At 37.5% G+C, this 23,800-nt stretch overlaps 1 long non-coding RNA gene across 1 annotated transcript in view; it reads left to right on the top strand.

Annotated features, from left to right (window-relative positions):
• The window catches only part of LOC110362878 (uncharacterized), a 330,506-nt gene that overhangs the window by 212,967 nt on the left and 93,739 nt on the right, over positions 1 to 23,800 (top strand). The window contains exon 5 of the long non-coding RNA XR_010475687.1: positions 8,710 to 8,911. This is a non-coding gene — a long non-coding RNA (uncharacterized LOC110362878). The remainder of the gene's footprint in view (positions 1 to 8,709; positions 8,912 to 23,800) is intronic.

The following is a 23,800-nucleotide window of genomic DNA, read 5'->3' as shown; positions in this document are numbered from 1 at the left end:
TAGACTTGAAAATGCTTTCCATTATTTGGCCTATTCAAAAGTCATGTTTGCACTCTTCATTCTTATGTAGTCTCTTGAGAAATCCCATCATTTTTCTTGGTGTGTGATGTTCTGGCTGAGATTTATCAGAAGGTTGCTCCACGTATAGACATACTCTTGTTTATTGCCAGTCTGACTTCTTGCCTTTTTGAACCAGTTGTGCATAATATAAAGTGCAGTTTCGGCTTTGAAGAACTTTGGTTGCTCGTGTAGGTTATGTTTTTTGAACTTGATACTCCTGCACACATGTAAAGCTTTGCATTTGTTCTCTTTGGCCTCAGACATATTTAGATACTTAGGCTCTAGTAAGTCTCTTTTAAACTTCCCTTGTTGAGATAAACAGTCTGAGCTTTTAAATCTTCTGTTCAGACGGGTTTGCCAGTGCTTTAATCATTGCTATGGCTATTAATCGTTGCTGATCCCAGTGGTCCTGAGGTGAAAGTCATTGTGATTTCCTTCCCGTCTGAGCTCAGGAACTTGTGACCACTGAGAAGAGATTGTATTTCAACATTCCTGCAGTCTCAGTCACTTGGAATAGCCCTGAGCCAGGAGTAGACAGTTGGAAATAGACAAGCCTTTGGACCACTTTTGTCTGTCGTGGAAACTGGCCCATCTTGCAATAGATGTGGATCTAGTCTTTTGAGCAGCTCCTGATTTTTGTGACAAGCTTAATTCAACTAAACCATATAGTAACCTCAAATTATTCTGAACGAGGTTCTCATCAGTTTTATTCAGAAAAGCTTCAGTATTTAGCTCTGTGTAATGTAGCTATCAAATAAAATAGTGTGTGTTCCAGCATAAAGCAGAAACGTCTCACACATAGTAATCCCTGAGGATCGGAGGAAGTCTTTGTTCATTGAATTCTCAGAGGTCTTGGCACACCTTGACTTATGTCTTGAATCGAGCTGTCTTTCATCTATCTGATTTAGAAACTGCAGTAGATCAGAATTGTGGAAAGTACATCCGGCTGTCATCACTGCCTTGTCAATATAAGGAGAAGTGACATGACAATAACACGACCCTGTGCGTTTGTTAGGGATTCTTCACCCATGAAATTTATAATCTGTTTGAACACAGAAACGGTACGATTTTAAAGTAGCTTTGTAGGGCTCATGAAAATTAAATACAGAAAAATGGAGCAAGGGGAAAATAAAGTAGCTTTCATACCACGTAGTGAGTTGCTTTAATGGCAAGAGAGTGTTTTGGCTGAAGATGTAACCCCTATTCTGTTCTTATTCAATGAAATAATACATGACTTCTATATGTTTTCAACCATTTTGAGCAATTGTGTGCAAAGCGTTGGTGTGAACATGTTTATTTAAATTAGTGTCTCCCTATATTTACTTACAGAGGGTTCCCAATAGTATTAACTTTAATAGCTGTACTTCTGGTTAAATTGATGATTTACATTAAAAAACGGTTTTGAAAACAGGTTACTGTGTTGGATACTACAGTTCACCGACAGAAACAATACAATTCATTCCATGTCACTGTTGTTTCCTGCTATCAGCAGCAGGAAAGATCGTATAATGTCTTAGTAGATATCTATATATAGTTGTAGTAATATAATTCTCTGTTTATATATAAATTAACATGTTGCCCAGAAGAGTAATATGTTTAAAAATATTTGTTATTTACACTTTCATAGTATTTTAAAAGCAGAGAATTTGACGTATTCATGTCAAAATACAACTGCATTTATTTAATTTATATAAATATGTTTCATTTGGAACAGACAACTTCAGTGAGGTTAACCTTAGTTTTCAGATGAATTCTTGCTATCACAGTTACCATCCTGAGGTTGGTCCTTGGATCTCATTTCTCGATGCAGCCCTGAGAAGCTGCTCCAGCAGATCCTTCCATGACCCAGAGCTGCAATAATGAATACAGTAACTCTTTGAAGCAGCCACTTGAAGGGGCAGGGTTAAGGTTGCTTCAGTTTTTATCCTGCCAATACATTTTCTAGCTTCTCAGACATATGAATCTGAAGTACGCTAATCCTTCACTTGTTTTTCAGATACATGAGTGATGGTGAACTTCACTTTCTAGAAGCACAGCACACTGTCAATAACCACAGCTGTGTGCGTGGTAGCTTTTGTCATCGAATTATAAGAAAACTGCTACTAGTTCTCATATCACTTCCAATATCACTTCCACTATTACAGTAAACCTATGTTTAACGACCACCTTTAAGGTGCTGGTTTTGACTTTGCTGGTCAGTGCCATGGAACATGGCCAACAAATATCCAATATGGCAGAAGATTCCAGTAGAGCAATAGTGGATCATTTAGGTAATTTATCCTCTGCCACTGAACACCTTTTTCTATAGTATTTTGTAGTATTCAGATCAGTTCTTTAGCTCAGTTCTGAAACACTCTCAAGACAAGACAGATTTATTTATTTAAAATGTATCTGTGCAAGGTTCTTAAATTATGTGATGGGCTGGAGCTGCAACAACATAATCTTATCAGCATTCAGTATCACTGGATTTAGGAAAAAAAAATAAGCAAATGCATGATAACAAGATGAGATAAAAATTCAATCAGAAGAATAAAATATTTCTGTCATTGTTTTATTCATTTTTTCTTCTCACACAATTCCCCTTCCTAAACCACCATGTCTTTAAGCAGGCACTTTTTGGCAGATCTTCCAAAGTATATAAAACCTGGCACACATGAATGGAGGATTTTTAAATTACTAATGAGGACTGGATATACTTTCACTTTAATCTGAATTGGAAATAGCTCAAGTAAAGAATAACAATGTTGCGTGTAGAGATACTGATGTAAATAGAAAGAGATTTCAGAGCGTAGCCTTTTATTTTTACTTTTTATTCATAACTGGTACGGCACTGTAAAAAACTTCATAAGGGATGTTGCTGATTGGAATTGAAAAGGAAAAAAAATCAGAAAATTGCGGAAGTTCTGTAGTAGTTCACCATTTACCCATTTCTTCCCCCTTTTCTTCTTTTTCAAGAAAAGAATTGGAGTTAAAATTTTGGTAGAAGACTTTTTTTCTTTCCCTAGTTGGCATTTTTTTCTCTCACTTGATAACTCCTGTTTTTATGGAAGTAAAAGAGGGAGTCATCCAGCCAGCTTTGCTCTAAGCGTGTCACTCAGCTCCTTCAGTAGGTCATTTTCTGTATATCCCTTTTTCCTCTATTCTTACACGTTCCTACATGCTTTCTCCCCATATTTGTTGGGAGGAGAGCAAACAACAGATGTCAGAATAAATGAGCCTGGTGTGCCTGACAAATAGATATTGAACAGTTTGCTCACTGGCTTGTGTAACTGCAGCTTTGTAAATCTGCAGCCTTGCAGCTTTGGGCCAGGGGTGGGAGGTCACAGGTAGTTTCATAAACATGTGGAAAAACTTTCAGTGAAGAGCATCTTAATTCTCTGTTATCTGTTATGATTTTATTAAATATTAACTAGAACCCACTGCAAAGCACAAGCTGATATTTAAAGTTTTAAAGGGGAAACAAATCCCTTTTTAGCTTTACTCAAATAACTTAGCAAAAACAATGCAATTGCAAGTAGATTTTTAAGAGATAGCCGCTGACTTCTGTGGGACCTATGGGCTCAACATCTGGGCTCTCAGTGTCTTCCATGTCAGAAACCCTGGCAATAACTTCATCTCTAGACATTAGAATAGGAAGTAACATATTTCTAAAGATACTCTGACCATTTTGAGGTTCCCCAATAACTGCTAATTTATCTATCCATATTTTTATAAAGCTTTTAAAACGTCTAAATAATACACCTTTTATTTTAGACAAGGACATGTAAGAGCATAATTGATGGTTTGTCATTTGTTATTATTGATCACGGTAAAAGGGCACAGCTGATCAGAGTCACTGCAGTTGCAGCAGGGATACAGTTGGTCAGGAGTGTCTCATAGTCGAGCCGTCAATCATTATCTGCCTTATGAGGGAAAATAAATGACTAGTTAGAGATGAAACCAGCTTTTGAGCTTCGCTTTTTCTGTGGCTGCAACTTTGTCCAACAAGATGTTTCAGAACGGCTAGGAAATGCCTGGGTACAGAAGGCAGTAAAGAGGAGAGGTAGCTATGTTCGGTAAGCATGTCTGCTGCATGCTTATGGATATATCTATATGTGAAAAACAAGGAGACTTCTTGAAGATTTGTAGTATAGTATTCTGGGGGAACTAGATATATCATGTGTTTGTAACACTTCATCTGTGGTACTTTCCTCTGAAGCTAATGAATTTCTATACTTGTATTCATAAGCAAATCTTACTAATAAAATAACCTGTTAAAATAGTCAGATTTTCAAATAATCTGTTTTTAAACATCCAACCAGACAGACAAACCTAGAAGGTTCACTGTTGAAGTAAATGCGTTAAACCTCCAGTCTCTGTAGTGTAGTATTACAGTAATAGAGGCAGTGTATCTATTCAATGCAGTGTTGTGTCCCAGAAAGTAATATAAGAAGTGTGTAATTCATGTCATTCAAAATTATTTGAAGATTCCACACATTTTTTATGATTTCAAATTAGTCAGCATATCTCACTACGCTGTGAGAACATAAGGGTTCTCCAGATCATCAAACTCGCTATATGTTTCCATTGTCTAGTCTATATTTTTTTTTCTCACTATCTTTATGAATGTCTAAGGTTGTAATTTTCTACTATTACGCTTTTAGGAGGCTTTTAATTTAATGATTATAAGTAACTGGGACTCTAACAACATCAATAAGTCTACAGAGCTTTGGTATCTGTTTCTTTATATATTGATGTACTTTTAAGAATAACCTTATGTTTACACCACACCAGACCAGAGGATTAGGCCACTACCTGTAGTCTGCTGTGTTATTTTTTATTCTTTTCTAGTAGTTCATGCTTTAGCTATTGCAGAGTATAGCTTTGGGGAAAGTGGAGTTTCTGTATATCTTTTGGAGAAATGAGCACAAATTTCAGATGCAACATGTTGCTACCTGTTCTACATGATTTCTGAGAGGCAAAAAGCCTGACTGTGCTTTACAACTTTGATTTGTGAATCAATTATTTTTATGTAGCTTGAAGTAGTTTCATCAGCTTCAACTTCATGTAATGTTATGGCACTATGTAAAACCACAAGCCTTGGTTGTTAGCACAGAACCACAGAATCGAATGTGTTGGAAAAGACCTCAGAGATCATCAAGTCCAACTCTTGGTCCAACTCCAGTCCATTGACTAGATCATGGCACTAAGTGCCATGTCCTGTCTCAGTTTAAAAACCTCCAGGGACGGTGAGTCCCCCACCTCCCTGGGCAGCCATTCCAATGCCTGACCACTCTCTCTGTAGAGAATTTCTTTCTAATATGCAGCCTAAATTTCCCCTGACAGAGTTGAAGCCCATGCCCCCTTGTCCTATTGCTGACTGCCTGGGAGAAGAGACCAATCCCCACCTGGCTAGAACTTCCCTTCAGGTAGTTATAGAGAGTGATGAGGTCACCTCTAAGCCTTCTCTTCTCCAGACTGAACAAGCCCAGCTCCTTCAGCCTCTCCCCATAGGTCTTGTGTCCAAGTCCCTTCACCAGTCTTGTTGCTCTTCTCTGGACCCGCTCCAGCACTTCAATGTCTTTCCTGAGCTGAGGGGCCCAGAACTGAACACAATACTCCAGGTGTGGCCTCACCAATGCAGAGTACAGGGGAAGGATCACTTCCCTTGTCCTGCTGACCACGCTAGTTTTGATACAGGGCAGGATACCATTGGCTGTCTTGGACACCCGGGCACACTGTTGGCTCATGTTGAGCTTTCTGTCCATTAGTACCCTCAGGTCCCTTTCTGCCTGACTCTCCAGCCACTCTGCGCCCAGCCTGTAGTGCTGCAGGGGGTTGTTGTGACCAAAGTGCAGGACCCGGCACTTGGCCCTGTTGAACTTCATCCCATTGGAGTCAGCCCATTTTTCCAGTCTATCCAGATCCCTCTGCAGACCCCTCCTGCCTTCCAGCAGGTCAACACTCCCTCCCAACTTGGTGTCATCAGCAAATTTGCTGATGATGGTGTCAATCCCCTCATCTAAATCATCAATAAAGATGTTAAACAGGACTGGACCCAACACTGACCCCTGGGGAACACCACTAGTGACTGGCTGCCAGCTAGATGCAGCCCCATTCACCAGCACTCTCTGGGCCCGGCCCTGCAGCCAGTTCTTAACCCAGCAGAGAGTGCACTTGTCCAAGCCATGGGCTACCAGCTTTTGCAGGACTATATTATGGGAGACAGTGTCAAAGGCTTTGCTGAAGTCTAGATAGACCACATCTACAGCTTTCCCCTCATCCACCAGGTGAGCCACCTGATCATAAAAGAAGATCAGGTTGGTCAGACAGGACCTGCCCCTCCTAAATCCATGCTGGCTGGGTTTAGAGCACCTAGTAAATGTTGACCAAGTTTCATATTTATGTGTTATTCAAAATATTCAATTTTTTACGTTTTTAGCATATTGTAAAAGGATGAGAAAACACATGATGGGAATTTTCTGGATCGTTAGTCCATCTTTGGCATGATTTAGAAGACTTAAAGTCCAATTTAGTCAGTCTCTGAGGTAAAAAAGTATAACTTGAAATATACAAAGAAGTGCATTAGTTTTAATTTGTCTGTAATGGTAATGGAGTTGGTATGTTCCCAGCTCTCTGTCCATTCATCAACAGAGACAGAACTTCCACAAACCACCGTCTCCTCTCATTTTTCTTCCACAAAGGTGCTACAGCTTCATTTTGGACAAAGTATAATTGATTGCATTTGGGCAAGACTTCTTGTAAGATTAGTTACATTTTTAATCAAAATGTCATGGAGCTACAAATGTAACATGTGCAAAGAAGTTCTTTGTGTTGGAGGGATTCATTGCTCAGGAACAGCTGCCGGTGCACAGCCTTGTGCTGTACTTTCTTACCCTACAGATATTGAAATACTGAGATATAAAGATAAGGCCTCTTTATGAAAATGATAGCTAGATCAGTTTAAGATTTGGAAGCGCAAAAATTTAGTTTAGAGCCTAACCTATAAGTGCTTGGGCCTAGCCTGAAAGGCGAATATCCTGTATATTAAGACTTAAGATATCTGTGTAGGACTTGGGGAGGGTTAGGTCATGTCTAAGCAAACTAAGTTCAATACTTTTGATTCAAGTCACTGGACACTTTATCTCTGAAAGGAGAGATTAAAACTCATGAGATTTTGTACTCCCTTCCTTCTTGTAGGAATCAGAGTTTGACTAAAGAATGTACACAAAGCTTTTCAAACTTCAAAGGAACATGATGAAAATGTAGATGGTATTATATCTTAGCTATGTAGCCTCCCTTGCATAAGACCAATTCCACTAACTCCTCTGTGAAGAGGATAACGTCTGTTCAAGAGCTGGTGCTAGTTTAAGGTTGGAAGGGGCACCCGGTGTTAGAATTTGTTATTACGTTCCCTGTGCCAAATGTCTCTGCTTCCAAACATGTTCAGATGAGCACAGTCTATTTGCTGATTCACAGCTATTAAATGGATAAAAGACTGACGACCACAGTCAAAGTTTTAAACAAATATTGTATTTTTTCGTCTTTAAAGATCTCAAATTTAGAGACATACATGCTTGCGTGTGAATTTATCTTTGTCAGAGCGGGAATTCCAGGATCTCCACTGTGCTGGGAAGTGCACTGTTCTTCCGCTGATTAGTTAATTATTCACTTGGGCTTTCTCCAGCTGAGTACCCTGATATGAATGAGTATAAACAAAACAGTTTCTGCCAGGTGTCAGCCCCTTAAAATAATGAATAGCAAAATAAATTAAGATGTTGTTACTGTTTTTGGTGGGGATTTTTTTGTTTGTTTGTTTTTGTTTTGTTGTTTTTTGTTGTTTTTTTTTTTTTAAAAAAAAGAAGACAGAGAGAAATATCTCTAGCAATTACATTGTTAAAATGGTATTTAAATAGGCTGGATGTGTGGAGGGTTTTGTAATTTAAAATGATTATGTAAAAATAATGAAACTTGCTTTTTTTTCAGTCTTCTGTGAAATAGAATAATCAGCACTCTCCTGAACAAACCATATTATTTTCCCATGTATTTTCATTACTGCATTTGAAGTTATGATTCATATATTATGGTGATTCACAGCTTAGCCTTACGAAGTCAAGGTTTATTTTTAGAGTGTTACCTTAAATTAGTATGACTAATAAATGATTTTGAGGCACAGTGATTTCGGTGGTTCTGCATCTACTTGTTAGAATTTAATGTGTTTATATATGACTTATTCTGACACTTCGCAGTAGACTTCCCAGGGAGTAGGTGACTGCTGGGTGTTAACCATGATATATTAGAATCTTTAAACTCATGAATTATTGGGCCTAAAATGAAATGTGCTTTACTGCTCAGTTGAGAAATATCTCTGCATCTGACATCTGTTATGCAGCATCTGGGGTCACGTTCATACCTTCGCCATGCACCGTGTCATCTCAGAGGCCTTGGGCAATGGTTTGGCATGTGGCTGAACTCCTCACTTGCTGTTGGGACATCAGATGGCACCAAAACTGTTTGTCACATAATTTCCAGAAGGGAGAAAGCTCTTTGGAGCTATCTGCGATGTGAATGCGAATAGGATTAACTCTCAGAGACTGGAAGATTGAATTAAACTGGCATTCTTAAAGATGTGTGATGTGACAGTATATTCATTTCCTCTTTTTCCTACAGAGTTTTTCAGGACTTGAAGTGCAATATTTGTGGCCAAAGGAAAATTTAAATGGTCCTGGATATTCTCCTCCTTATGTACCTTCGGGACAAGCATGACGGAGCAAGAATGTGCATATACTCTCTAAGATTCTTGCAAAGAGATGTTTTCCAGATCAGACTGCCAGGCCATAAAACCCATTCTTATGAAGAACTCCAATTACTGGTAAGAAAGCTTTTTCTCTGCCCCCCAACCCTGCCCTGTATTATACTGCACAAATGTTTTGTACTTTCCGGAGCAAATTCTGTTCATACTCCCCAAACAAATGGAAAAAGAGATCAGGAAGGGAGAGATGGAGGGAATCTCTGAAAACTACCTTAATGCTTGAAATCTTGTTAGAAGGCTGTTTGACTTTGGAGTATTTATATTGAAGAGTAGTTGAAAAGGATTTGTCAGTGGTATCAGGATGAAATATATTTTTCATATTTTAACATTTTTTATAAAGCTTGTTACAAATTGTCAAATATTGAAGAGTGAATGAAACTGGTATTTAACTTATAAGTCCCTTATAGAATTTCAGGCTAAAAAAATCTGAATCTACTCTTAAAATAATTTCAGGCGTTGTTCCTTGTAGAGCTTTTATATTTCTCTTTGTGAACAGATAATTGCTACTATCACCCCTCTCCTCTTGGTGAAGTGGATATTATGAGCTTCAGTACAATCAATATCTAGAAATGGAGAAAAATTGCAAGGTTAGGGGATTTTTCTTCTTCAAGTAATTCTTCTCCTTAAACTGTTAAAGTGTATGTATGGCTGACATTTTGCTCTAGACTTAGTATTTGTATCTTAAAAAATGTATCAGACACAAAAGGCTCCTGAAACATGAGGTCGCGGGCTCTCATTTCCTTTAAAGGGCAGGAATGTGTTTGTTTTATGAGGACAGTTTTTATCAGGGGACTTACAGCCTTTCTCACTCCTCCTTCAAGGTTCTGCTTTCCCTACAGAGCATTTGTAAAGGCCCGCAGGTGATAGGTAGTACCCAGGGAAGTAGTTTCACTTGTAGTTGTGACAGCCGTGTGCTGCCTTACTTACAGTAAGTGTGTCCCACTTGTTTCCCAAAAGCATCCTTGTTTATTTGCTGTATTTGGTTTGGTGCCAAAGGACCCCAAATCCACAACTGGGATAATATGAGAGGTTGGTTTGGCTGTGGTCGTGACTGCCAGGGAGGCAGTTGGCATTGCAAGAGCCAGAGGTTCTGTGCAGAGAAACAAGGTGGAATTCTGAGCTGCCAGGGGAAATGGTGAGTTGCAGAGGGAGGAACTCAACAGCCTGGAGCCATCCAGGTGTGGGGTTTGTGCCGACAGGAGGTGGCTGCTTTGTCCTTCACTGTGCTCCAGTTTCCCTTTGCTTACCTGCTCTCACTGGAGACATTTATAAGCATATAATCTTCAGGATGGACAAGTTAGAAACACTCCAAGATGCAGCTGAGTGAGCTACATCTGAAATATACGTAAATCTATCAGTTTGTCACTGGTTCCAGAAAGCAAGCGTCTGTTAGTAATACTGGCCTTTATTAATCTGAGCCTAGCAGTGTTCTAATGAAGCAGTGTGATTTTTAGATGCATATGGGTTCACTTGTGAAGTTATTGGAGCATCAGCAGAGCAAGCACAAGGTAGTGTATATGTTGATGGAGCAACTGTGGTGCAAATACACACTTTGTCATCAGCAAGGAAGTTGTTCCCCATGCCTGATTTAGATGTGACCATTTCCCATGATATAGGTAGAATAGTTTCATAAAGAAGAAAAACCCTTTCATGATTATTCTGTGTATTCTGTATCATATGCACATCATGCCAACTGAAACTGGGATTTTGGGGGGATTGTAAAATAATAAATGAAGTCAGGCTACGTATCTATAATGAACAGTAAACCTGAGCACTGCTGGTGCGTGTAGTCCCATTGCTTACCCAGGAGTAAGATAAACTGTGTTTTCCTTTAAAAGTAGAATTGCTTCAGGAATGCTTTTTCAAGCTTTTATTTATTGTATTCACCCCAGGATCATGAATAAAACAAACAGTAAAAGATGCAATGCTGTTCCCACAATAAGGTCAAATAATATAGAGTGAAATCCAACACTCTGCAGGAGGCAAACACAAGTCACACACCCCAATTAAGCCATCATAGTAGATTTAAGTGGAATTTATTTGGTGTATAAGATTTGAACTATGAGTTTCACCTTTAGAGAGGCAGTCTACAAAGAACAAATGCTGGGCTTGAACTTGTCCCCAAATAAATCAATGTTATCCTGCTGATACCACAGGAAAAAAATGACTTCTGGAGTCAAGTCGCTTGACTCTTGTTTGTAAATACTTATTTCTAAATATTTGGAAAAGTATTTCTGCAGAGAAAATAAGAACACATTCCTATCTTGGCCTTATAGCTTTTGTGAATTATTTATTCTAGGTTCTGGGTGGCTTGTTTCTTGCCCTTGCCATCTGTAGATTTAATGATTTATATTTCCACTGCAGAATGTTGCCCAGGTTTGAATATTGAGTACAATAAAAGAAGGCATAGGGAGATGGGTAGGTGCAGGAAATTAAGATCTTGATGTCAACCTTGTTCAAAGGGTGAGTGAACGTAGTATTATTTGGTCATCTTTCTCTTTTTGTCCATGCTTGGACATCTCCAGTACACAGTAGGGACTACAATATCATTAAATTTTTATCTTATGTTTTATAAAGAATTTGTAAGCCCTGTGTAAACAAATATTCCCAGTACATTATGTTAAAAGTCTCTATGATATTTCTTGAAGACCTGCATAGGGAACATTTATGTTTTGTTTATGCCGACTTTATATACTGGCTTAACTTGACACTGAGATTTTGTGATCACTTGGACTTTGTTGTTTAATTTGTGTGGATTTTTTTTTCTTTTGGTAATCCAGTTATTAGTTGAGCTTAATGCCTTAGATGTACTTTTTTTCTCTCCTTCACATGAATAACATGAATTACTGCTCCCCTCCCCTCTGAATTGTTTAAGTTGTTCAGCTTGACAGAAAATAGAGAAAACATGAACTCAGCTGCTTGGTTAAACTTGTTTAGTTAACATTTAGTGGAATGTGTCTATAAGGAAGTATCAAGTAAATGGATATAACTTGAAAGTTCTGAGTTTTCTACATTTGCTGTATGTAGAATTACAGCAGTGATATAAAATCTTGATCGGTATTTGCTAATTGATGATTATGGGAGCCTTGTCTTTTAGTGATGCTGGCAATGAGAATATTTACTCTTCATCCCATGTTGAAATAAAAGCTAGAGTTTTTTTTCTGATGGAACTTTCTTGCTTGAAATAAGTACATGTGATTCAGTATAACATTTAAACATCTCATTATGTCCTTTTGTATTTATATATGTATATTTTTTTTTTAGTGCATCAATAAATTTGGCCCTTAAATAGATGGGTTTGCTCAAATGTAATTTTAAAACATCAGCCTTTTGTGGGCAGAGCTCATCATGAAAGAAACTGTCAAAGACGAACATGCAGTTTGTTACTGCAGGGAACCAATAAATAAGAATTCAAGCTTGTCAACATTTAGCTGTAGGAAATTTGAAGACATTCAAGCTTTAATGTCACAAACATTCATAGAGTGCCGAGAGAGCTGTCGAAATGGCTTTAATGACACTACTTAATGGGAGCAGATAAATGCAGAATGGGACCCAAGGCCTATACCTGAGGAATGCCATAAACAACTCTGTCAATACAGGAGAAAAATATAGATTACCGAAATCATATTGTGAGTGGAATGAATGTGCTATCAGAATTAAAATGTTGCATTGTAGCCCCATGGACTGGGAAGGTGCCAGTACTTTCATTAGCTGTAGGGAATTCTACCAATTCAGAGTAGTTCTATGTTCCAAATAAACAGATTAGTAAGAACTTCAGAAAACAAGAATTTAAGATCACTATTGATCTCAGATGAAGGTCTCAGATGAAATCTTCAGAAATGGCCTTTTCATAAGATGTTTTCCTAAGTTTCATACTTTCTGTAAGGTAGCACAAGGTGACTGATTGCAGGACAAGTCACACAGATCATCTTCTGTCTTAGAAAAGTTATGGTCTTCTCTTTTCTGTTGGAATACAAGCCTTCCATCCTCTGAGGGCAGGTTTGCTTTACCTATGCGAGGACACATCTCACTGAACAGGGACCACAGGGATGTCTCATAGTAGTACATGGCTTTGTGAGACCAAAGTGCTTACCTTCCAGGATTAAGACCTGGGCTTTGGTCAGAAGCTCGATACTACTAAAATACTGCAGTTCCTATATTGTGTCTTGTTACATTGCATTAATATCTTGTTTGCATTGTTTGGCGTCGCTTGCCTCTTTTTCTCTTCTTTTTTTTTTTTTTTTTTTTCCTGACCCCCCCCATCCCCAATAAAGAGTTTGAAGGGATTAGGAAAACTAGACATACCTTAAGTTGCATTACAAGTAATTTGTAATTGTTCAAATAAACTCTGTGATTATTATGTACAAATACTTATGTAGGTTAAGTTTTAGAATATTTAACTCCTCAAGGAGATGCTTCCAATTATCCATTTTTAATAATCCTCAGTGGAACAGGTACCATTTAAAAAATGCACGTTAATCATAAGTAACCTAGAATTATGAGCAGAAGTAACTGTACTTGCACTAATAAGCCAGTGACATGTAAGGACTTTTGTGCTAAAAGGAACACAGCATTATGAAACATTATGTCACAAAGGTGAAACACAACAGAACTCCTAAAATGCTTTTCTTTAATTAAAAATATTGTATTTGACGCTGTTTTTTCTGCCGGTCTGGTTTCCAAATTGCTGCATGTGGTCCAGGTTACAGTAAGAGCAAACTGCGTACTTCTGGCTGTGAAACGGAATTAAAAGTTGGGCAAATGTGAACAGCCTTTGGTCTGTCTTCCCATTCTGGGAAAGTATTTGATCAAAACTGAAGTGCAGGCCACTCGACTGCTTAAGGTATAATTAATGTTAAGGTTGTGATTAAGTCATTGATACAAGTGAACTTTTAGCAATGTCCTTAAAAACTACTGATTAGAAATGGGCTGCTGAAGGAACTCCGAAGACTAAGCACTGGAGCATTCACATAGCTGCACCGTTTTTCAAGGGACTTTCACCAATGTGAATTGAGAGTAACTCTGTGGAGAATCAGCTTTGAAAAACATATTTAATTTCATTCAATTAATAAATGGATGCCTCCAAATCTGTTACAATACCTATAAAAGGAAACAAATAACAAATATCTGTAAAATATATCACAACAAAGTGTCAGAGGTATTTTCGATGAGAATCTGTGTATTTCTTTAAATATAAAACTAAGAATTTGAAGTTAAATGTGAAAATAAATTGATGTATATTATATAATTGAAACAAAGTTAATCTAAAAAAGTGTTTTCCGTTAATTGAAATCTGGATTTATCACTAGAATTGTGAAAGAGAAACCAACAGATAGATAACACTGAAGGTGCATATACAACAATGGGTGAATAATATTACATACCTGCAATCATGAATTTTGTATGAAATGTCTGCCAATAGGATCTGAATGTCTTTTTGCTTTATTACCCTAGCAAAGGCATATAGTGAAAGGTCCAAAGAATAGGAAAGAAGTTGTTGTAGATCATTTGCCCACGGGATTTTCAGTCCACTTAGCTACATGAGGTTTATGTCTCAGAATCCTGAGACAGATGTGCACTTTTTGAGTGTGTGTTTTAACCAAAGGTGTGTATTTGGCAGCATTATTTTCCTATTATTTATTTCATATTTTATGAATGGGTGTATACCTGATAGATAATAAACATGTAGCTTATCCAGATTTTCCTAGGTATCTCTTACCACTGCAGGAGTCCTTTTACCTCTCCGTATTGCACACATTTTGTGTCCCATTAATGTCATAGGAAGTTATGTGTGAGTTTGGAAGGAAAACATAGCTAGGGAAAGAGCACCTGAAACAAATATTTACCACCAAATAGGCAAATCCTTCTTCTAAGACAGGATTTCATATTTTAAAGGGCAGAATCATCACTGTATCAAAAATAATAAATATACAGAGCCTTTAGTTTGTAGTGCCTGATACCAAAGTGCGCTTAGCATTATTAGTAAATCATAGTATTTTATAATAAGCACAGGGCTCATTCATCTGCCTTCTTTATAGTGCAGCTTTTGCAAAGCTACCCAAGTTAATTCTGATATAGGCAGCCCGGGTGGAAATAGAAGCATTTCATTAAGAATACATTAAAAGGAAACTAAAGTGATGAAAATATGCCAGTAATGAATCTCCACAATTAATGGCCCAAATTAATAAAGGTTTCTCAATTCGGGAATGAAATAAGAGCTTCTGGAATACTTGCTCACAGATATCTAGCTTTCAGTCCCAGAAAAGAGAGGATTAATTTACGTCCTTTTCGATGGATTAATGTTATTTGGCACAATTTCTAAAGCTCTTTCTTCTCTCTCATTCTTACGTATAGTATCAGACCTGTATGCTGACAGCTATGAGAAGAAGTAGTGAGTAAAAGGAATAATGCATATATTATCCCTGCTTCTAGCTAAGTATCCTGTGCGTCCGCAGATTCCATTTTGGAAACAGGAGAAAGCGCTTGGATAGCAGTATTTTTTCAGGTCTTTTTTTTTCACATGGATGTTTAATATGCATCGCCTGCCTTCAGTACACCTGTATGCAGTAGACTGAAATGGAGCTTTTAAGAAAATGCATTTATTTTGAATTATATCTGAATAAGCTTTACCATGCGAATCCATTCTAGGTTCTTTTAAAGTAGGAAGACAAATACAGGACAGTTACAAAAGGAATTCCACACCCAGCTTATGTTGCCAGAAAATAATGATAATACTTACTCATAATATAATGTTTTATTTTTTAAAAAATAGTAATGCTTATGAATAATGGGCTTAAATATGCTTTCTTTAAATCTTGGACAGAAATTTTTAAAACCTCTCTATGTATTTTACATTATCCCATATAATACATGTAGATTACGCACAGTTGGCAAAGATACAATGTCTGGTCATCCAAGTTTATCTGTCTCTTCCTGTCTAATGTACCTTCAGGTGATGATGTTGTATATTTATGTTTAGTAGAAATGATCCACGGAGGGGATGCCCAGCACTGTAGGCAGATGCTGAGACTAATAGTGCAGCAGTGCTTACCGAGGTGTTCGGTGTTGTTATAGCATGAATCATCCATAATTAGAAGCAGTCAAAAGTGGAGGTTTCTGCAGCAGAGAAATACTAACATCAAACTCAAACTTTAAAAATCTTGTGGGCAAAGAAAAAGGGATTCCAGAGGAAGAGCTGAGCTGAAACTTCAGTCTCCAGGGGCTAATGGAAGTTCGGGAGTGTGTGGGGTTGTGGGTGACCACTGTTAAAAATTCAGAGCACCCTTAGTGCCACTACTGGAATAGTATGAGGACTTTTATTAGGATGCTGTGACAGCAGCTCGCTTTCTTTCTTTTTTGTTGATAGTAGAGTATTAAAGGGCACTGTCTCTGCTTTCTATGTTTCAGATGAGACGGAACAACACTTGGGTGGATTCCATGCTACCCAGTGTTTTTATAAAATCAGTATTTTAAGCTTGGTGTTCTTGCCAGATTCCAAACAAAATTGTTCTTTCAGTTTCAGTCAGTGAGTCGCTATTCTTATTATCAACTTTTGCCTACTGTTGCTGAATATACTACTCGGGTGACTGGATATTAGGAACCTGTCTCTGAATTAATTTTTACAGAAAAAAAATGGGTACTGTGTGAATAAAGCTGCACATTATGGCTGAGCCTGCTGAAAGAGGAAATCCGTCACCTCCCACCCTTTTCTTTGTGCTTTCTCGGTGGCTTTTTGGACCACTTTTGGCCAATTCTGTTTGCTATACCCAGTAGAAATGTATTATTTTTTAATTTACTGTGTTATTTCTACTGGTGTAAGAGGCTTTAAGGCATGTAGAACTGAATCAAAACACCAGACCCTGTTATCCAAATGCTTATCAAGGTACATCTGGGTAAAAACTGCTGAGATATTTGGTCTACTAAAATTAGTAACTTCTGTCTGTTCAGTTTTAGTTTTCTGTAGAGCTTTTATTTTTTTCTAATCATGTCTTTCCTACTCCATTTCCATTCTCTTTGTGCCAGGGTCACATCTCCCAAATCTCGCTGTCCTCCTTTTTAAGAAACTTGGGTCAATTTTATGTCTGTATCTTCCTTATTGTTTCTCTTACTGTATATGTATGTATATATAATTTCTTTCCTCTGGGCCCACTCCTAGCTCCTGGGCACATAACTAGCTGCTCAGAACTTCTGTCACTTCCAGCGTGTGAGCTCCAGGCATAGCCCAGCTCCTGGAAGGGATTAATCTGGCGAGTTTCCCTGACAGATGACGTGACTGTCATAGCAGAACGGGGACACAAGTTCCCTACCCTCAGCTTCTGAAGCCTTTTAGCCTTTCTCAAAGGAAAACAGTAGTAGTACGGCAGAGAAAACATTAATACTGTACTTTTCTCAGGCTACTAGATGCTGTTGCTCAGGAGGGATAATTACAGCAAGCCCAGCTAGAGCATCGTGCCCTGTGCTCTGCCCATGGAGCTGTGTACACAAGGAGCAGGGCAGGCTCTCCTGCCAGGGGAGTCCAGCAGGCAAAGCTTAAATGTTGCTGCCTTGGAGCAAGTTACTACCATATTCTAGATACTGAGTCATTTTATATTTATCTCTACTTAGATTATGTAATTTATCCCCAGAAGTGTGTGTGTGTGCACGTGTGTATCTATAAAGCACATGCATTCAAATATGATGGATATATACTTATAAGACTACACTGCAAAGACTTAAATGAGATGAATTAAATATTTGAAGTACAAATATTTAATAACATTTTTTATAATTAAGAAATCTGAAATAGCTGTTTTCTCTCCTTTGCCATTTATTAGAAGGAACTGATCCTGTGCCACTTTTTTTTCTCCATTTAGTACTGTCTCTACTGTGAAAATGTATTTTGAGACGTTTTCATTATTTCAGATGCACAAGGAAAGACTAATCAGCTAATGTTAGAAGACTAACAACATTCAAATGCAACAACAGATGGCATTAGGAACATCGCTTGAATAGGGAGTTTAAGATGAGGCTCAGAACTCCACGTGTATTTCTGCCTAAGTTGCAGCACATACCTCTTGATGTACAGCTGCTTTGGTCTGCACATCTCAGTTATATTTAGGCACTTGCAAAACTGAAAACCAAAATGAATATTGATTTAAATATCAAAACATGATCTTGCTTACCAGTTAGTAAGAGTGTGAAATGTTTACATAGAGCTATATTAATTGTGTTACTATTGGGAGAGCTGACAGTTGCCAGTTTGTGATTAATGTCAATTTACATGTACGTTGACTTTGCAAAAACCTATCAATTTGCATTACAATTATCTGTATTAAGCATCCAGGTCAAGAAAATGTTTCCTTTTTATTTTCAGAATATCATCTAAAATGCTCTGCACGTGTATAAGAACAAGAGAAGGAAATAAAATACTCTTTGCTGTGGTTAGAACAGAAAGAACCCTGTGGGTACTTACCTTTGAGAAGGCTTGGCACTGCTAGGTTTTTCAATAGGGTGCTGATATTTGGCAGACAGCCGTTTGTCCCTCTTTGTTGTTTCCTTAAACTCTTGACATTTTTAGATCTTTGAAAATGTTCATTTATTAGATGTTTTGTGCAGACTTCTTAGTGTGTGGCCACTAAATCCTAAATTATGTCCTTCAGCCTCAACCTGCTCCAAACTCTCAAAACATACTTAGATTTATGGATATGTACAGTATCTGGGCATGTTGTAACATTTTCAAAGACTGATCAGTCAAGGTATCCAAACTCTGGAACTGCATGAGCTCTGTAGACACCTTGTAATTCATACTTCTTTGCATGGGAATTAGAATGGATATATAGAAATATCTCAGCCTCGGACAGTGACTGTCATGTTTGACTAATGCAGCTTGAATTAAAATGAATTTTAAAGGAAAAGAAGTGTCTCACGGAGTGTGTCATAGATTGTGATGAGTTATTGTCAAATGGGCCTGTAGTGGAGGATCAGATCTGGAAACTGAGAAAAAAAAAGAGGTTGAACATTGAACCTTAGGACTGAAAATACTTTTTTCCCTAGTTTCCATGAGAAAATAACTATGGAATTTTGCTTGAATGGAAAATGTTAGGAAAGCTCAGAATTCGTATTTCAATTTGGACTAAAGTAAAAATGTGGATTTTGAATTCTGTGTTTTTGCATCCTCCAATAGAGCCCTTAATTACAGATTTCCATAGTGTTTCTTAGCCAAATGAAGTAAGACTGGCACCACATCTAAACACAGAGTGGTTGTGTTGGAGAAAGTGTCATTAGAGAGTTGACTGCAAGTTTAATGTCTGGTCCTAAGACAAAGATTAACCGTATGTTTGGTAAAGGGAGGGGCAGAACATCTGAAACTATGTGTTGTGAAAGTCTCTCAATGAGACAACTTGAACACTTTGATATTATGTTACAGCGTCAATCAATTCAGGTCAACTTTAACAAGGGAGTTAGAGATAACATACAGTATCTTGCAAGGGAGTGTTAAAGTTTGTGTACCTGATACAGGCACGTAACTGGTCTTTATTACAGCAGTATGAGTTGCATCAGTATTCAGTGTCTTTGAAAGTCAACATGCTGAGTTTTTTAAAACAGGTATACATGCTGAAATTTTAGAATCACCTATAAGGACCGGTTGGTGTCAGGATATTTGTGGATTTCCATGAAGCTACAAGAATTTTGAGTGTCTGAGGAGATGGTCTAACTTGCTGCAAGTACAATATACAGTCAAAATTACTAATACTAAAATAAGTGTAAGATTCTTTGAGCATTAAACCGCCCATTGCGATTTTTGTCAGTAATTAAGTTATATAATTTTGTTCTTAAAGCATTGACTAAGACCAACTCAACTGTTAAATGAGTCTCTTGCTGGAAGTACACATTTTCTTTTACAGTGGCACTGAAACAATGGATGTCATTTATCTGGTTCTCTTCTTATATTGACATTAGAACTCCAGTCTCTGAATGTTTTCCAATCATATATTATATATTCTTGTGAATGAGAAGCTTTGTGACACTGGCATGGTTGAGACCTGAAAGCTAACATTTGAGCCTTAGCATTTGAATTGGTTACAAAGGTATGTCCATTTTCTAATGAAGAGAAATTGAAAATGATTAAAAATGCTTCAGTGCAAATTCTATCTAGGCACTGAACATACTAGAAATAACAGCTTTATTTCAGGAAGAGCTCAACATAAGTTTTATTTTTTCCTCATATGAATATAAATTTACTCATATACATCCATGGATACACCAGCCTGCTAGCTTGCATTAACCTGGCCCTGTCAGAAGGGCTGTTGTCTATATGATTCCTGGGGAAAGTAGTTCCAGAAATCACCTTTATAAGTATGCTTTTGCACAGTATTTACTTTATATATTCAGTTTCTAAGCATTTGCTATTTATGTTTGTTAACTTATTTAAAACATTAATATGCCAAATTCTCAGTGCATAAAATTCATATGCATAATACATATACATCAAATTTACATTGGAACTTTATATTGTATAGTTATATATGCATATGTTTTACTAATTTTCCTTGCATAATAGCTGGCTTATTCACCAAAACAAAGTTTATCAGTCAAATGCTACAATTTGACAAATAATACCAGTTTGTCATTTTTTCTCTACTAAGTAACTCCAGCATTTCTAAGTAATAAATGTGTGTAGATCTGCATACCAATAACAAGCTTCGTTTATGTCAGACCAGCTCCTGAAATTGCCTGCTACTTCTATAAGCCTAACAAAACCTGAGCAAGTTCAACAAAGGGCAGCTGCAATACAGAACAGCTTGAAAGATATTTTGAAAGATGTTTGAAAGATATTCCCTTCTTGCTGCTCTAAGTGTGTGGCTGTAATGAAATAGCTTGACCTTTAATTCAGAGTGTTCCTATTTGTGTTGGTACAAAATGATTCAGTACTTTAGAAAAAAAAAAGGAAAAATAAGCTGAAATTGAGGCATGAAATTTAAAAATCAAACTTTTCTGAGGCCATTTTATGTGTCTGAAGTATAGCTGAAGTAGTAAATGCACTTATCTTCAGTTTTCGAAGCAATTATGAATATGTAAGTGTTTCCCATAATCCATTAATTTTAAATTTTCTACAGATCTACTCAGAACCCAAAATGGAGCCAAAGATGGTTTAACATTTCAGTGTATGATCGGTGATCACTAAGTCTGTTAACTGACCTTTAAGAGCCATAGTTGGAGCTCACTAAAATTTTGAGAGCAACATTTGAAAAAATAATTTCTGAATTTGAAAAAATTGGTTTTGACCTCATTTCTCAAATTTTCAAATGAAGAAATGTTGGAGCTCACTGTTCATTGCCTTAATCACTGGATTGTCGCTCTTACCTCAGTCTGTTTCGATAGATGGGTGGCAGGCTAAGGTGTGAGAAGATTTGCTTTGTGGAGCTGAACCATCTTCCTCTTAAACAGGTGCAGTTCTTTTCAGTGGAGTTTTTCCTTCTTTTCCAGCAAAGGCCCTGAACAGTGATGGATTATGCTGGCAGTATTGTGTCCTGTTAAGGTCTTTGTAGTTTACTTGTCTGATATCAGTGATTTTCCCATATCTCATTTCTGGAGAGAGCATATGCATGAAACATACTGATTTGTCTAAGGTCTTTTTCTTTTAACACCTACCTTTTTTTTTTTTTTTTTTTTTTTTTAGTTTTTCAGTGAGTAAAATAAAGTAGAAAGAAGAGAATAGATCCAAGGAGAACTTGGAAAGAGCTGTGCAGAGAACTTCTGTTTTCCTCCTTCATTAACATTTTAAATTCAGGTCCCACTATCTCAGCAAGGTGTATCTTGGTAGTAACTTGTAGATCCAGCTAGGAATGTTAACACCATAGAAAACAGGCCTATTCAAGGCGTTCTTTCCAAAGAAAGGATCGTGAAGATCTCTCCCTTCTCTCTTCTTCTGCCATAGGAATTCTGCTTTGTTGTCATGACTCACTGTGGATTTATTCAGATGACAACAGCTCTGGTATACATTGGCATAGTTTAACTGGTAATGAGTATTTTTCAGAAGAGCTTATATCTTAGCTGAGTTTTGCCATCTCGTTCTCTGAGGCATGTTATCTCTTACAAGCACATAATATGTCTGCCTGAATGCAGGTACTCTACAAGAGCTTTATTTTAATTGTCGGCTCATTCTCAGTTGGCTAAACACAGCACTGCATAATAAAATCACTGCTGCACAAGTGCAGTTGTACTGACCAAAGATGTCATTCTTGAAAGCGCTGTTCGCTTCAATAGGGAGTTTCTGCTCAAGAGCAAAAATCCTGGGGCAGCAAAAAAACATGAGGAAAAATCTTTACTTTTAATTACCTTGAAAACAGTCTTCTCAAAGCTTCAGTTTTCCCAGCAGCCTGCCCACTAAGCAGTTGACAAGTACAGCACAGACAAAAAGTGTTCTCTGACTGAAACAATTACTAGCCAGAGCAGACCAAAGCCCTAATGCAAACACAGATAGCGTGTCCCAGTAGCATTTCCTTGAATCTACACCAAAGCCATTTTCAGCTACAACAGTAATATATAGATTTTTGACAAGGAAGTGACTTTTGATGGAGGTAGCAGTATCATATAGTTTTCCAGCTCCTTCATCAGCATAGCATCGGAGCTGTCATCTATCAAGAAAAAGAGAAAAATGCCAAGGGAAATAAAATCAAGCAGGCAAACATTTTATGTTTGGACCAATGAGGTGTGTGCCCTTGTTTGGAAAATTGAAGGCACTACTAGCTCGGAAGCCTTTTTGCCAATGCAAAGTTTTAAATGATAACTTTTAAATAACTTTTAAATGATAGCTTTTGTGAGATTGCTCATGATTTACTCTAATAAAACCAGTTCCACTGTGAGTTTAACAAGTGCTTGTACTGTGCGTTACACGGCAATACTGTGGAGTCATCTTAGATTTTGATGGCAGGAATCTCACAGTTGTGGCTCTGTGATTTTGCTTTGCTTTTGTTGGTTTGAACAGAGATTTGACAGAGAAGGTGAGGGAAGGGATACTCAAAAAGTTAATCCTGGGGGAACCTCTGGCTACAGGCATTTTAGCAAAACAGATTTGGGAAAAGGTCAGCTATAAATTCATACCTAATCTTCCAAACTTGTCCATCTCATCAACTGAATTTTAGATTTAATTATATCTCAATGTTTGAGCATCAGATGCTTTCTCTGGACACTTTAAAACTATACTACAAATATGAATTTTATGCAGACATTTTCTCAGATTGGAATGGAAGAAAGTTAGTTGAAATAAACAGAACTAGGTTGAACTTGCCCCATCCCATTTCCCAGCCATCTGGATTAATTCCTCTCATCTGATAATGAGGCCCCATCATCATTTATTCCTCTAGTAGATTTTTGGACCTGTTTTCAACCCTGCAATCTCTAATATTGCCTGAAGAGTTTACAAAGATAGCCTGGAAGGAAGCTGCAAAGGCATTCTCATTACTTTAATGAGTTTCTGACCACTGGTCCAGGCTATCAGCCCTATATTTAATTAAAGTAGCACAAGCTGTGTATCCACCAAATGTCTAAGCAAAGGTCAACAATCTGTTCAAGGCTCCAGCACTCTTGTAATTGTTGTTAGGACATAAGGGAGGCTCTAAAAGAGAGAGAGAAACCCAGCTCAACTCAGAGCTTTCAAAGGATACTATGGTCCTGTTTCTTTTCCTTTGTCAACCTTGAACTGGCTCAGACAGCTAACTGACTCTTCCCATCACTTTTTTTGGTACTTATTTGGCTATTCAACTCTCTAAAACAGTTAATGGCCCATTTGTATACATATTGGTGTCAGGACTGGAACAGGGATGTGACTTCATGGATAAATAGGAGGGAAAAACAAAATAACATCCCTGACTTGGATTATTTTAAACTTCTATAGAGCAGCACCTTTCAACCTCTACTCTAGCATGTGCATGTGTACTTTAGAGCTTTTGAAAAATCTTGATGGGGGTG

Source organism: Columba livia, chromosome 12 (genome assembly GCF_036013475.1).
Source record: "Columba livia isolate bColLiv1 breed racing homer chromosome 12, bColLiv1.pat.W.v2, whole genome shotgun sequence".
NCBI lineage: Eukaryota > Metazoa > Chordata > Aves > Columbiformes > Columbidae > Columba > Columba livia.
Note: the sequence above shows the minus strand (reverse complement) of the source record. Positions and strands in the feature narration are given on the sequence as shown.